Genomic DNA, 17206 nt, shown 5'->3' with positions numbered 1-17206 from the left:
AGCCCCATCCAGCCTGACCTTGAATGTTTCCAGGGATGGAGCACCTATCACCTCACTGGACAGCCCATGTCAGTGTCTCACCACACTTACTGCAAAATATTTCTTCCTTATACCTAGTCTAAACCTACTCTAAGATAGTCTAAGGAATAGTTACAAAACCAAATGTGCAAACACTTGCTGAAAAATCATTTGAGGCTTTGGGCCTTGGCAAACCATTCTGAAGGTATCACAAAGTCCTCCATAAATGTGAATAGCCTTTCTGATGTCAGTGAGGGTTACAGGAATAATTGCTTCACCCAATATATCTATACCAAGCAGGACATTCCTGGGGGTGGAAAATCCCCTGGCCAGCTGGGGTCAGCTGTCCTGGCTGTGCTCCCTCTCAGCTCCTTGTGCACCTGCTCACTGCCAGAGCACGAGACTCTGACAAGCCCCTGAGTGCAGGTGAGCACTGCCCAGCACCAGCCAAGGGGTCACTGTGCTGTCAGCATTATCCCAGAACTCCAAAATGCAGCACTGCACCAGCTGCCAGGAAAACAAATAACTTTATACCAGCCAAAACCAGGAGACTCTGCAGTTGATGTCCAGCTTAGCACAGAAGTGCAGATTTGAGTTTTGCTTATAGTATTACACTTGTAAAGGAGAAAGAAGAGAGAGAAATAAGACCTTGCATAGAATTTCCCAGAAGACTTATCTTAAGCAGGCTTAGTTTATAATTCATAGGCATAACAAAATGAGTAAGAATCTATCTCACCAGCAAACTAAAACTTTCTGTCCAAGAACAAATAGAATTGCACTTCAGAGACCATACAGCACAACAAATAGCAATTCTTCATTTTTATTGTCCATTTCAAAGTGCAATGATTGAGTAAAAAAAAAAGAATATAATAATTATGAGCTACAATTCAGAGAATAACAAAACAGCACTCTTAGCACTCTTGCTTTCCCATCTGCCTAATTTTGCAAGGTTTTCTCTCCATTACAATCAAAAAGCAACTGAACACTGTTCATTTAAAAAATGGGCCATTGGATCACCACAGAAACCCTACTCAAGGCTGCAGTCTGGAACCTGCTGGGATGGCAGAGTTCTTCCTCTGGCCCCTATGTATACCAGAGGTTTATGGCAGCGTGTGCCCTTGGCTTGCTAGGACACACAGTTACACCTCTGGTGAGAAACTGCCCAGGTTTTGAAAGCCAGGAATCAGCTGACAGCACAAAGAGGTTCCCAAGACTGCCCTGAAATCCCTTTTAGCTGCTCCAGTGGCAGGAGCAGCTGGCTGACTGGCCTGGGGACATTCCTATCCCTGCTTTCTACTGAGGGCTCCCCCAGCCCATGAACAGCAGCTCATTCAAATGTCTCCTTGTTATCCTCTGCTACTGCCTGACAGTCCTGTGTCTCCTTCTGGATCTCCTGTCCCTGTGTAACACAGCTGAGATTTTGGCTCATCCATACAGCATTTGTTACCAGTTGCAATGCACTTCATGCTCAATGCCTCTGTTCCTTCACAGGGACAAAAACCAATGGTCCCAATGGTGAACAGCAAAGTAGGATGGAGGCTTGGGAATGCTGTTGGTAAATTCTAGAAACTTTACAGCTATTTTCTCACCAAAAACCCAGAAAATTTTGCTCAGTAGCAATTTAAACCCATGTGAGCAAAGTGTTATCCCCTAGATCCATCATCTTCTCACTTAGGTAGAACGCCAGCAAGCAGCACTTCAATTATTTCCTGGCATTTCCAAGCCTGTGTCTCTAAAGCACATCCTAACACGACTGTGCACCATAACTGACAGGGCATGCAAAGGTCACATAAATCTGTCCAAGGAGCACTGGAACCAGAAAGAAGTTGTCAATATGCAAACTGCAGAGGGAACACCATGTTTTTTTCTTTTTAGAATTCCAGCTTTGCAGAGCTGAAATAAATTACCAGGAAATAAAACATAGCATTCCCACAAGAGGTATTTTTGTATCCAAATTGCTCACTATGTGTATGGTAAGAAATATTCCTTGATTATCCTCAAGCTGACAATGTATTCAGATGGTGTCACACTTAACTAATGCTCCCACTGATGTTTTACTTTGTAGAAGTTGTTATTACTGAAGTCTCATCTATTTTGGCAGCTGCCCCAGTGATAAAGCACATTGGAGATTGGAACATGGTTTGCACTTGGGTAGAAAATGCTGGAAGAAGGACCAAGTTGCTGAGGATAATGCTTTTATGAGACAGTTAACCAAACTGCCTCTGATCATGCCATAACAAGATCAGACAGAATATAGTCTTTATGAATGCTATCAGAAAGAAGGTAATCTCTTTTCCTGAGCTAGTTAAAGTGAAAAAATGGTCTTTTAAAGCTTTCATAACCTGCCATGATAAGTGACAAATTTTATTGGATCTCTCTTCTTCTCAAGAAATACACCAGAGGTTTGATATATTCATTTTACCATTCCAAAGCTACTATGCATTCCAAACCTACAGAGTAGAGGGGGGAAAATCATTCTTTGGACTGCCAAACTGATGCACAGTGAAGGCTTTTCAGTGAATCTCTTGTGCTTTCCATTGCCACGGCTGACTCTGGTGAGTTCTGCAGCTGTATGTTCAGCAGGGATGTGCTCAGGCAGGGAGCCCCAGGCAGAGCTGAAAATGCCCTTCCTCCTCAGCCCTGCTCCCACTGCTCAAACCATGGCAGGCACCAGCAGCTGAGCAGAGGGGCTCCATCCACATCACAGCCACACTTTCATATTGGCACTGAAACCAGCACTGTTTCTACGGCAAAGAATTCGCTTTAAAATATTAAAAGGCTTCTGACTATGTGCAAAAAGAGGCTTGATTTTGAAATTCATATTAGGTCCTGGCATGTTCATGTTCAGAAAAAACTGGAGCACGTAGGTTTGAAATGTCTTTGCAGCAGTTGTAGGTCAGCCTCAATAGCAGATTTAGTGATTCAGACCACACTAAGTTGTGCGATCCACCTCACCCCACAGAATAAATTCAGGCTTCTATCAGGCACACACACCAGAATGCCTCCTACTCCATTTCTGCACATACATTCCACACAGATTATAGCATATTGGGTACAGGCTTGCCTTTCAAGGAAAAAAAATTACTGAAAGAAGATAAAAATACAAAGAAAATACTATAATTCTCATGATTTTCTATCAGAGGAGGTGTGGAAAAGATGGTGTAATACCCCAGCACCTTAAATCTTGTATTGTGCTTTTCAGTGGCACAAATATATAAAGCTCTTCGAGGAATCAGCCACAAATACCTTAAAAATTACTTCTGATTTCAATAAATTCCTACTTAGTACAGAGCTGCAAGAATAAGCAAATCTATGCAGAGGAAAGAATATGCCAGCTGTTACTTTGGAATATCTGGCTTTATTATAAAGCATAAATTAGGACTCAGGGAAAAGTGTTTCTTAATAGGTAGGTCAAGCTGGTGTTTGAAGTTCAAAATAAAACCCATAAATATTTGCAAGGGCTGCAGCACAAAGAGTACTATTCAGTGGCATCAGCAGAATGTCTCATTGTCTTTGAATGCACATTCAATAAATTGGAGGAAGATGCCTTTGAGATGTTTCATCAGGGCACTGGCAGCTAAAGACTATTTTCCCAGAAAACTGCTCAGAATTCCTCCAACACAGATTAGAAAAAAAATCAAAGCTGCACCATAGACAAAGATGACTTAAGGAGCAAAGAAAGAGAACAATTCAGACACCATGGCTACAGCAGCCCATTCATAATCTAAATTATGGGAGTAAAAGTAACTGATCAAAACACATGACAAATAGGAAGTGACTTAAAAGATCTATCACATCTTTGTACCACCACTGAAATCTGAAAACAATGAGAACTGTAGAAATCCAGACAGCTATCCTTGAAAATAGTCCCTGTTTTTTGCAGAGAATCCTGCAGTTCTGTAAGGAAGCAAAGGACCAGGACACTCCTCAGCTACCCTGGAACACAGTCAGGAATTAAATATTAAATATTCTGTGTCAAAAAAATCATCAAAATTATGTTCTATCCATGTTGAGATGCAAAACAACAAAGAATATTTTTTGGTAAAGGTATTCCAACAACACATTAAAAAATTGGAGTTTGCTTGCTGGAAACTCTCTTACACCATCCACTCCTAAGAGGCCCAAGGAGCAAGAGTGGATGTCTCTGGGGCCCAGGTATAACAGACTGGGAGAAATAAAACAGCTGGATATAAAATAGAGCAGAATTAAGATTGCCTCTCTCCACATCACATCACCATGCATGGCACCCACCACCTTACAGCTGCTCCTGCCCAGAGCTTTAACCAGCTCTCTGTCACAATCCACTCTCTGCAGCTCTGGGCAATTTTCAGCCAGGAACATTGAATATGAGCAGTATTCCAGCCTTATCCCCTCAGCTTTTTGTCATTCATATTTACCACTGTGATTCACTGAGGATTAAATATAATTTTGCCTATTTGAGCACTTTTAACACATTAATTTGGTATATAACTATAGACATCATAAATATACATTTTAAGACTATTTATAAACCCAAGAGAAGGAACTAGCACTACATAACAGCACTGTTTAATATGTCATTTGAAGAGATGTCAAGTAATGAATTTACTACTGGTATCTTTGACTTTCAGAAAACTGAACACAGTCATAGACACAAACACAGCTGAAAAATAAATGGACCAACAGCACTGGGATAATTTATAAACAGAGAGCAGCAGTGTGATCTCAGAACACTCCCAAGAAAACTGCTCTGTATTAGGTAGATTCTTATAGGCACTACATGCCAACTGATATCAAAACCATAGGACATATTCTTTGAAATAGGAAAACCCATTGCAACTTTAAAGACACAGAGAGGTAACAAAGAAAATTAACAGTAAAACCATGCATTAGAGTGACATAAAAATCAGCTATACTAAAGCAGTTAGACTTTCTCTATTCCAGTGACTCCATAATCTCAAGACATGGCAGAAAAGGGAACCAAGGCAAGAAACAGGAGATAAAATATACATTTTCATTATTAGATTGGACTTTAAATATGGTTTTCTAAATATAAATTATCTAGAAGCACAATTTTCAGAAAAGCTGCACATACAATTATAGAAGATACAGACATTAAACTGTATTTTGAGTATTTTGCCCTGTTCAGGGAGAAAGTGTGGAAGGCACTTGGGTTTTTCCAGGTGAAGGAAGGGGTGCATTCCCTTCCCCCAAGCCCCCCTGTTTCAGAGCTGTGTACGCCTTGACTTGCAGAGCAGAAAATGTGCAAGTCTGTGCAGATCTGGAAATGGCACATGGCTGTGACACAACATTCAGATTGTTCTGGGAGCACAGGATGGAGGGGGCACTCTGGCAGAATACTCAGTTCCCTTGCAGGCACTGGAGCTGCAGCCCACGTCAGGCAGCAGCTTGGCACATTCCCTGTCTGGGAAGAAGCCTCTCAGACTGTCTGAATCTGTGCTTCTTGTCTCCACTGTGAAAGATCTGAAGATACCACTAAAGGACTAGAAATACCACAACTCATAACTCAAAAAAAAAAAAGTAATTTTCTAAACAAGGAGCTCAAGTCAGAAAGACTTTTGAGAAAAGAGTCATTTTATCAGGTTTTTGAACATGAATGGCTGGGTGCCACAGCACTGCATCCCCAACCCACTTTCTGTGAGTGCAGGGGTCCTCTGTAAGGAGTAGGTTGGATGGAATAATGACATAGATGAGCACAACATTTGGTGTGTGCCATGTATTTGTGATCTGTATGTACAGTCTGTAACTGATGTTAGGGTAGGTTTAATATCAATGCAATTAAACATGATAATACATTTCTTCAGGTGGGAAAGCTGGAAATCTGTGCTTAAGCTGCTAGGTAGGGGAAGTGCAGCAGTGAGGAAGAACTGCAGCATTTCTCCAGCCAGAGCAGCTACTAAGGAAAAAAACCAAACCACCAAACCAAAATACTGATCCTTCTAGAGTGATTCACCACATTATATTACTCTTCAGTAGAGAGGAGGTGCAGACTGATTGTGGGCTAATCCTCAAAATTTTTTTAATATTCTACTTTTGATGTGATTTGGATGCAGATAAGTGTCCTTGCATAGCTAAGTGACTACACAAAGCCACCTAATTTGTCTATTTAGATACTAACTTTAGAATTCATGCTCATATGCATGGGGGATTGTCATTTAAGTGTTACAGAATTAGATTGTACATACCTGTAATAAATCCCAGAGACTGGCAAAGCAGAGGTGAGGATTATTTAATACATAAATATTTATGTGAAGCAAAGCCCCAATGATGGGTTTGGTTGTTCATTAAAAAAAGAATAGTTGTAATCTAGAATACTCTAAAGTGATTTTGACTGCTTATCACCCAAGCCTTGGATCAATTTTTTATTTAGTTCTATGGAAGATCTACTGGACCTGGCCTCTCCTGAGCCTGGAAATACAATCTAAGCCATTAAGAAAATACAGACCAGGAGATTTCCTCTTGATTACACTCACCAGCCAGTGGTTTCAGTCACCCAAGCACAGCAGAGAAACTTCCATCTCAGAACACTTACTAAGGAGCAGAGGGAATTATCACAGGCAGAGACTGAAGTAACACAACCATTCTGCTGCCAAGGTATTTCCTTCAGAGTTAGCTTAGCTAATACTGTGGAGTACAGCCCTGTGCAGTGCTGGTTTGAGATTATTTCCAAAGGCTTAATTCAGAATCCCTAATAATTCTGAACATTTCAGGTATTAAAATGGACTGGATTCCACCAAACACTGAGAAGGATTTTGCACCATTTCCCTCATGCTGCTGTCTGAGACAATCTTCAGCAAATAGGTGTCTTCAGGTGAATAAATTTCAGTACTGCCTCTTCAGCTTGAGTTTATCTTGTTACAAACAGATTTTTAGAAAGCACATTTTGTTTTACTTGTGTGCAGACCCCAGTAACTGTGAGCAATTTTGCAATGGACAAGTAAACATTTCACTGTATGGCTGGCTGACAAACACAATTACAGATAATTCTTACCTGTGCAGGTTATGATACATTCAGCTTTGTTTGCATTTCAAAATTTATCAGAAATGACCTGGATTAAGCATATTTACATACAGCTTTAAAGATAATTTTTTTACAGATTACAGCCTTTGCCATACATTCTGGGTCATGAATTCTGGGCTCACAACCAAAGAGCGATTTTGGCTGTTTCGCTACACAACCACAGGTAACTCTTTTGGTTTTGCCCACAGCTTCCTCTGCAGATGGTTACAATTGCCACACTGTGTTATGTAGCAGGAAAATATAATATTCCATCAAACTCTTACATGAGAGAGCCCAAACATAAAACACCTGTTTCTACAAAACTGACTTGCAGCTTTTACAAGGTGGAGCCATAATAATACAGGAGGTTAAAAGAATATTTTTCAACACAGAGGGAATTATCTTAAAGGAGCATTTTCAACCTGCAATTCTACACAGCTTGAAGTTGGATTCATTATTCGTCATGGAATGTTTTTCCTCCACAGACCATTTCAAAATATTTGTTACTTGTGTTTAACTAAACAGCATAAATTAAAAAAACACAACACTTTATGAGAATCTGATGAGCCCAAAATACTTCATAACTTGGCCTGATATACAAGATTATATAGTCCTAAACCACTGAAAAGTCCTTTTGTATAAACTACAAGCCCAGTGCACAGAAAATGTTTTTGCAAACCTGCTGTGCCCACAAGCAGTACACTGTGCATTGTGCAAAGCAGGTGCAGAGAGGCTTCTCTGGAGCCTCTTCACTTCAGAGACTGTGCAGCCAAAGCTGTCTTAAGAGAGAAATTGATATCACTAACAGCACTTGAAGAAGCAGATTAGAGGATTCAGAACAGCTAGAAGTGGTGAACAGAATTTTAACCTGATGGCCACATCCCTTCTTTCCAAGCCAAACTTCAGTCTTGCATTCAGTGTTTTAATTCTCCTGAGAAAATGCCTGCAGCACCTTCAGCAGTGCAGATGCTCTTAGCAGGGCTAGGAGCTTTGGCTAAACTTCCATTTCAGCAAAAGTATAGCATGTTTGTTTTGAACTTTCCATGGAAAGTATCCCCACTTGTTAAATAAAAGGATGCCTGAATCATCCCACAATATACCCAAGTGACCATCAAAAAGAATGTGATGTGATTCAATGACAGATCAGTGGATTCAGGTTCCCACTGTAACTGGCAAATAACAGAAATTTGCTTAGGAGAAGTAAATGGACACTGAAGCATTTTCTAAATGGGGCACCAGTAGATGGCAAATGGGGGGAAGAAAACAGGGGAAGTATTTGCAAGTTTATGTCACCTTTATTGCAGACATCATATAGAAGAACACTGCATGAGACTTGCAAAGACATCCCTGTGACAGCAAAGCTTAAAAAAAAAACAAGGAGAAAAAAAAAGTATTTAACTGACAAAGAATCCTGTAACAATCTGAAGACTCATCCTGAACTGCTCTGAACATCTTGCACATTTTTCCATGACAAGAGAACAGATTGTCTCTCAAAGCACCTTTCTCCACTCTCCAAAGTGTTGCTCTCAAATTATTCTGATGCCCACGGACAAAGACAGAAAATCTAAGACAGTCCTCACTAGTTCTTGCACATCAAGGACAAAAATCATCACACACCTCTTTCTTTTTCTCACCTGCTGAAGTGCCAGTTCAGGAAAAGGAATAAAATGAAAACAAGTTGACCAGCTAACAAGCTGAAAGTGTAGATGCTCAGGCACTTAATAAATGGAGAGTTAGCTTTAGACAGTGCATGCATGACCTGTTCCTATAATACACCATTACAGCTGCCTCTGCCTGGGACAGGAACACACCGTCCCCTTCTTCAAAACAGGGAGTGCTTCTTGAATTAACAAGCGTGGTCTACAATAGTCTCAAGATTTGAACTTATGTAGGCAGACTAATAGGAGAAAAATATCCATACTATTAACTCTTTCCACTTTGGCTTTCATTAGGAGTTTTTACTGCTATTCCATCAATCTGACACAGACAAAATGAGAAGAGCTGTTTTGGGGGGGAATGTGAGAGATCACTTGACTGCTTAAGACAATGAGGTGTTTGGCCCCAAGGGAGGCAAGGGCCTGACCCACAGCTGGGTGTGAACCCCTCCAGGACACCCCCAGAGGAGGAGGGGACCCAGAGAGCAGCAGTGCACAGCAGTCCCTCATGTAATTTGACTGAGAGCCAACTTCACTCCACAAACCTGGGAGACTGAGTGAGCTGCCCCTGGGCCCTCCCTGCTGGGCTGCAGGGCAGAGATCTCCCCTCCAGCTTCCCCAGGAGCTCCTCAGGACAGACAGACCTTCTGCTGACAACAGAGCTTTGGGTGAGTCCAGCTCAAGCTTCCTCTGGACTGCCCCTGGACTGCACCCCAGGTGACCTCTCAAGGTTTGAGGCTCCTTACCTAAGACTAGGAGACACTTCCTTACAGACTGGCTGTGAAAATGACCCTCAGAAACCAGCTGAACCCGTGCCCTGGCCCCTGGGCACCCCCTCACATATGGATTACTCAGGGGAAGAATGGTTGTAGTAAAGCCCAGAGCCCACAAACATCACATAAAACCCGGTTTTAAGAAAATTAAATCTCACGGACACAAATTAAGGAGCTGCATTCAGTCACACTGAAAGCTGACCATTTTGCCTGCATTTGCTCCAGACCAAAGAAATCACTGAAGAGATCTTTTTGAGCGTTCAAGGCCACATGGAACAGCTTTTATAAAGCCCCTTACATCAACAACATTTACAATCAAAAAGAAACCCACCAAAAACATAAACAGCCAACCCAAGTACCCAAAGGTGGTGTCTGAAGCCTCGTACCTGTCTCCAGACAGTCTAGGCAGAAAGATTTCAAGAAGCTCTTATGGATTGTTTTCTATCTAACAATATAATGAGCTTCTCCTAAAGCTTTTCTTTCCTTCCAGAATAAGAGCTAATGTTCTTTTTTGAAATTTGATGACCATGACACTCTAGATATTGAGCACCCACACTTCCCAACACACTCTAAAGTTTGGGGGTTTGGGCAATAAGCCAGAAAGAGAATTGTGAAGATTTGTGAAATAGAATTGCCAAATGTGCCTGGTGTTAGAGCTGCAAGCAGCACAGACCCTCTGCAGCTGGGCATGAAAGAAGAAATGTGGGCTGTGTAAATGGGTTCAACCAACTACATTGATATGAGAGTACTTCGGTGATTTTTTTCAAATGGCATTATCTAGGGAAACCAAACTCCAGCTTGCATGAAGAAAATTCTGCTGTGAGGCCAAAAAAGTCCATCTCTGCACTGAATAAATGTCAGAAAGGCCAAACAAGACAGCTCCTTACAAGACACCGCACAGAAAAAAATCCCATACAAAACGTGAAATGAGTGATTTCCAATATTGTGTTACTAAATCCTTCAAAATGCGCCTGCCTAGGCACTCCACATCCACCTGCCTGAGTGCACACTGTTCTTTGAGAGGGTGCATTTATGACAGTGACCAGAAACAGCCATGGGGGGGATGTGACAGGTTTCAGGGTGCAGGGGATGCTGCCAAAGGATGAAGGAGCTGTTTAGAAGCAGCACCCAGGCCCCCCCAAGGCAGCTCTGGAAGTGTGGCTGGAAATGAAGGCAATGGCTAAAATCTGATTGCCTGCAAACCCTCTGCAGCACTTTGGGCTTTGCTAGTTCTTTAACAACAGTGGACTGAAACAGACTCACACTCTGCAAGCAGTTCACTGACACAATTTTAAGGAACTGATAAGTTTTTATACACACAGAATATGTTTGTTGGACAATTTTGCTCCCCAGTGAGAGAACCTGACAGGCTGAACATCACCTGTTCCCCTGGCTGATACACACCTAAATTAGAAAGTAGCACTGGAAGTATTTGAAGAAAGGCACTTGCAGTAGTCTCAGCACTCTCAGTACTTGATAATTGACTTGTTAAGGGCAACAGGAAAATAGCACACTTGGGAAGTGAAAAGAAAAAATAAAAGGCTGGTTAAATTACAGCCATGTCTTTGAGTGCCTAGGAAAGACAGGCAGCCATTGTTACAAACCCAGGGATGTCTGAGAGTGCCACTTTAGATTTCTTTACTTTTATATAGGGAAGGAAAGGCACAGAGAGGAAAGTACACACATTGTCCCATGGTTAAACCCCCACCTGGCATCTGATTCTGTCCAATATCCAGGATGGAGCTACAATCCCCATGGACCTCCAGCAGGACCTTGTGCTCACACAGCTGTCTCTGCTTCCTCTCTCTTTGTCTGCTCACACAGCATGGGGTACACAGGGACAGACCCACCAGGGCTGTGCAGCCTTGGGGCAAAGCAAGCATTTCCCTCACACCTTCAAGACTGCATTGATACCACCAGGACATGAAAAGAATTAAGATCTGATGCCATCTCATCAGTTTCATAATATTGGCTCTTATACCAGTGATTTCATTGTCACTGATTTAATGTAAGTAATTTTCTTTCTGCCTAGTTACTAGGGGAGAATCAAGCCCTTATGACTAAAATCCAACCCTTATCACATTACCCTAGGAGTCACAGGGTCCCTAGAAGGTTACATACCCTTCTGCTCAGCTATGAAGAGCATTTTGCATCATTTTCCCTCAACAGCCTATTGTGAAATATTTAGAACAACAACAACAAAAAAATCCTGCTTTATTTTTGTTTAATGGTATAAACCCCAACTTTGTTAATTCAGTGAATGCCTACTCAGGCTCTGAAGAATTTGTAGTATTCAACATAGACCTTTGTAGTGAACAACAAGTCTAATTATTCTGGGGGCATTATGCAAAGTTCCAGGAATTCTTTGGCATGAGAGAAAGATACATTTTGTCTGGTATATGGAAATATTATTTGATTTAAAGTTGTATCCCACAAAAGTCAGTCTTGAAAAGGCCTTGTTTAAATATAAGCAATCACTTTCATGCTATTTCACCCATTTTGAGACTACTTCATGACCATCCTAATCAGCTTCCTACTCCTGAATTCATACACAAATTCCTTGTATCAGTAAGCAGATACATAGTGCTCTCAGATGAAGGAGCTGCAACAAAAACTTTAAGAGATTTAATTTTTTAGACATGCACTTTTGGTTAAATAAATTATCATGGAACAAGGATGAAAATGTGCTTGTGTGAGAAGCTGGCCATTCTTGGTCTCAAACTTCAAGCAACACTTGCTGACCAAGAAAAAAATTGAATTTGGTTCACATTCCTTATATTAACTTATTTCACTAATTTCATCATTCTGATGAGCTTTTAAAAGTACCTACTTAAGTAGTTTTTTTTGTACATGTATAACAAAGAATATCTAAGGATGTGGGTGCTTCCAAATGAAGCTAATATTTGTTTTCATTTCAGTTTTTCACTAATGAAAGCAATGCCTCTGAGAGCTCTTTCCCCAACAGCCAAGTTACTCTCTAGTGCTGAAGCCTGACCCATCACCAATAAAACAAACCACCAGCAGTGAGGGCTGGCTGCAAGCACAGCACTGGGAGAGGCAGAACTTCCTTTGCTCCTTCCTCCACAGAGCACCAAAGCAATGATGTGTTTGCAGTGGCAGCAAGGACCAAGTCTGGCTTCTGAAAAAACACGTGGGGAACACAAAGGAAAAACACAACCAGGAAACCAGCACAGAAAGCTCAACACAAGCTGCTGTTCTCCTCAGCAGCTGAAAACACAGCCACACTGAATGCCATAAATTAGTTCCAAGTCATGGGGAAGAGCTGGAAACTTTCTGTGACAGCTTTCTTGTACGAGGCTTTCTTAATTTGGTGTCTCTGAAGCAATTATCCATCTGCTCCAGAACTGATCAATTACATTAGCTTGCCCACATTAACCATCTATAAGAAATGCATCATGCAATGGACCAAAACCAGCCCCAAAACTCAGCTCCTCCAGAATGTAAATGTCCCCAGTCTACAAGCAGTAAGAACATACAAGTTGGCTTGTAAAAGAATAGAAAAAAAAAAAAGCTAATGCCTGACTTTCCTCTAAAGTTTCAGGAAGGCCCAAAAGTTATAACCAGCTGTTGTGTCTTTTTGAAATAAAACAAAGTAATTTTAAGACTTTCAGACTATCAGACACTCTGCCACAGGTTGTAACCATTGTTGTGTCCAGCTCTAAACACAGAGCACAGTAGAACTGAAGTTCTCCTCACTTTTGCTTGCACTGTAAACAAGTCTCTGCATAATAAATAGACATGGAAGGGTGTGTACACTTGGAAAAAGAAGAGTTCAGTTGTCCAACTGAAATTACGTTTGCTTCTGGTTGGCTAATCTGAGTCTCTTCCATGGGGCTGCAGTAATGCCACAAGAATTTGTGCTTGAATTCAGCCCTTATTCTCCCCAAACTGTCTGCATTATTTATTTATTTACTTTAATAAAGGCTTCTCAAAAGAGATTCTGCATCCAAAAAAATTCTAGGTCTCTTTCATCCTTCCCCGAGTTAAAATGATTCCAACACTGGAACTACTGTACAAAACCCTTAAACACCTCCTGCTCCAAGTGAGATCACAGTGCTCCAAGTGTAAGACCCCTTTCCCCATTAGATGAGTTTTCTTATTAAAGAAATGCTAATGCCAAAGCTTTGAGTGAATTCAAAAGTAATTATCTTTCTTCAAAAGAAGAAGAATGAAAACATTTTACGAGAATCTTTCACGTTTGTGGTCTGACAGTGGAAGACAGGGATGCCCAGTGTCTCACTGCCACAGGATGTAACACAGCCCTGCTGGAAACAGAATTGAGTCATTGAATTTTCCCAATTAGAGAGTACTAAGAAAAAAAATTATTTTGACCAATTTCCCAAAACAGTCTGTTTGGACTCTTGGGGTAAACTTACCCCAGAAGAGGCAGCAGAGCCAGCTAAGGATTGCCCATTGCAGACATTGAGACAATTTGGACTTCTCTTGTTTCAAAGCAGTAACAGGCACAAGCACCTTATTCATGCTTGTGTTAGTCTCCTCTATTAGCATCATCAACACCTATTCCTGTAGATCTTTGGGCATTACTTCAATGTTTCCTGTAATCACATAGTGCATTTCCTCAAAACAATTGGCAGTCTGAGTTGCCCTAAACTACAGCAAAAGGGAGAAGAACACAAAGCAGAGAAACCAGCCTTAGTTTGTACAATCATTCTGGGAGATATCAAACCAGCTGGGAGCAGAAAGCAAACAGCACATACCAAAGTGTACAGGACAGCCATTCCTCCTCCACAGTCAGTCCTCTGCAATGGCACTGAAAGATTGTGTCCTACAGAATGTCATTGACAGCTCCATACATTCTTATTTTAGAATAAAACATTTGGACTTCCTTGCTGTTGGGAATTGGAAATACCTTTAGACACACATGGCAAAGAGTTCACATAATTTCTGCTGGTTGTACCTCCAGTTAAATGACAAATCTGTTTCCTTGTTCAGAGCCATTAAACACAAACTATAAACTTTGTTTAATTCTCTGTTTTACTCTCCAGTCACAATTCTAATCAGCACTGGGCATGTGTATGTCTGTCACTGGCTGTTTTGCAGCAGATACACTGAGCTGTAGAGGTAAAATCACAAAAATTTCTTTTCAAAGCAACAGACCCTGATCTATTACAATAAACAAACTTCCATCTCCAAGCAACTGATCTCTTAGCAACAAGAAGCACCTGCATAAAAGATGCTACAGGGAGTGATCACCAGACAACCTATCCAGACCTGGAAGAGGAGCACATCAGGAGCCAGGACAGCACTCTCCACCAGCAAAAATCCACAAGTAACAAGAAGACACAGGTACATTTTCAATTCATATTCTAGCTTTTTTCTTCAAACTGCATGGGTAGGACATTAAATAAATGGGATTTATTTTTGTTTTGAGTGGGAAGCATGCCTTCTGGAGCTGCTTTGATCAGCTACTGTAATTATCTTTGTGTAAATTATATGCTGTCACTATCTAAACAGAGGGGTTTTTAGTAGAAAATATGCAGGTCTTTGGCCAAATTCTTGGTAATAAACCAACAGCAATGTGCTATATATTTGCCAAGTGTTCTATGAAGTTTCTTTTTTAAAAAACAGCACAGTGTTCTTGCAGAATAGTTATCCTAAGAAAGTGTATTCACTTCGTGCAACCTTTCAAGCTGTTTACATTACATAAAAAAATATTAAATCATTTCAGTTTTTTATGGATGTGGACCCCATAGATAAAAAAACCAAACGCTTTCAGTGTTTCTGTGGTGTCTGATTTAATACTTTGACTCTCAAGTGGACTTTTTTCATGTGTACCATGACAAAGTTATGGTGGAATACACAGTATGGGACAGACACTGCCAGCTGCTGCTGCACAGCAATGTAGAACCAGTTGGGAAGTTGTGAATTTTGGACAAATTCACATTTCCAAGCATCATTGTCATAGCACGGAAAAATGGATTGTAAGTGAGGTTAAAAAACTGAGATAGAAAAAACGTGAGGATAAAAATCAGGTGGAACAAGTCTTGAACTGACCCTGGGAATTATTTTATTCAGCCAAAGCTTGATATATCTCAGTTGGTGCTTGCTGTGGAAAAGTGCTCTTTCTTCTAGCTGCTATATCTCAGTTGATGATATTTGATTAATAAAGTCATTTGCAAAAAGAATGGTTTGAGAATTGTCATGCATTCTCAGTCTTTTTTTTTTTTCAAACACACAGATAAACTTTCCTTCAGGATTAATTTACATACTTTGATATAATACATGAGACTTATAGCCAGACTAAAAAGTCAAAAATTTAATTACCATTTCTTAGAGAGTCATCCCTTCTGAGTCAACTAACTTTTTGCTCAAATTGATCAAGGTATTTGCCAGCAGTAAAAGTACAACAGCAGAAACATGACTGTGGTAGAGAGAGCTGGTTTTTGCTGGAGAAATTAGAAACAAAACAGCAACCCTGTAGTAAGAGAATCCATCAGCAGCTATCTACAACAAACCCTCCTCAAACAGGTCTGCTTTGCCACAGCCACAACGAGGAGTCTGATCAAAAGCACGTCAGAGAGATTTCAGTCGCCATCCACAATTCATTTTCTGATCAGTTTTGAGTTAATTAGGGCTGTGGAGCTGCGATGACACTCTGACAGGCAGTAGGTGACAGCCCTGGCACTCCTGCAGAGCTTGGCACAGCCCCAGCTGGGTTTGGTGCCCTACAAGCACTGGCACTGCTCAGGAGAGGGTTTGTGTCAGACCAGACCCTGGGACCTTCTCATGTGGGTGACACTTCTCGTGGACATGGTGGGGGCTCATGAGCAACAAGACCTTTTGTGAAAAGTGCTAAAACTGACAAGGTGTTTTTCCAAATCACACCTCAACCACCATATAAAGGCATAAAAAAGAGGCACTGCTCTTTCAACAGTAATCCAAACAAACAGTAATATTCAAATGGAGTCCTACATTTATATATTTGTATATATTTGAATATATTTGTAATGTATTTGTTTCCCTGGCAAAGGGTTTAGTGACCAGTTAATTCCCAGTCACGTGCCAGTACTGGGGGGTGCTAAGAAAACTGGCTGACCAAACTGACTCCAGACAGTTGGAATGTCAACATTTACTACAGTAATATTAAGTTTGAAATCCCAAAACTTCTCTGCACATTGGAACTCACTGCAGACCTTGAGTAGAAAAGGGCGACAAGAAATTGAGTTTTGTGGACACTGGAGCAGATAAAGTTGTGGCCACCAGCAGCACTGTGACAATGCAGCAGCATTTTACAAGTGCTATCAAAGGCAGCTGACAGAACCTAAAATCTCAGAGAAGCAGGCTCTAGGGATAGATCCTATTCAGCTGTGAAACAAGGTAACCCTGTCATAGGAACACACACCAAAATTAAAAAAATAAAACTCCAAATAATAGCAGAGGCATTGAATGTAACAATCTTTCTTATCTCACAGTACAGATGCTTTTTCAACACCACAAAATCATGGCTGTGTTCTGCATTCCTCTTTCCCTTGCCCTCTGACACAACTTTGGGCTCCTACCTCCTCATTTACTTGTCAAGAGCCTCTTCAGACTGCCAGGATGATCATTACTAAATTCCCACCTGCAAGCTTTGCTGAAAGCTGTCATCTCTTCCTTCTCTCTTCCTCCTCCTCCTCCTCTAACCTAAACAACAGATGAAGTTGTAAGTGCTATTTAGATTAGATTTCATAGTAATCAAGTGGTACAGGATTAATCTACCAGGCTATAATAATCATTCA

The sequence above is a fragment of the Fringilla coelebs genome (genome assembly GCF_963513975.1).
Source record: "Fringilla coelebs genome assembly, chromosome: 12".
Lineage (NCBI taxonomy): Eukaryota > Metazoa > Chordata > Aves > Passeriformes > Fringillidae > Fringilla > Fringilla coelebs.
This window is presented reverse-complemented; position numbering follows the sequence as displayed.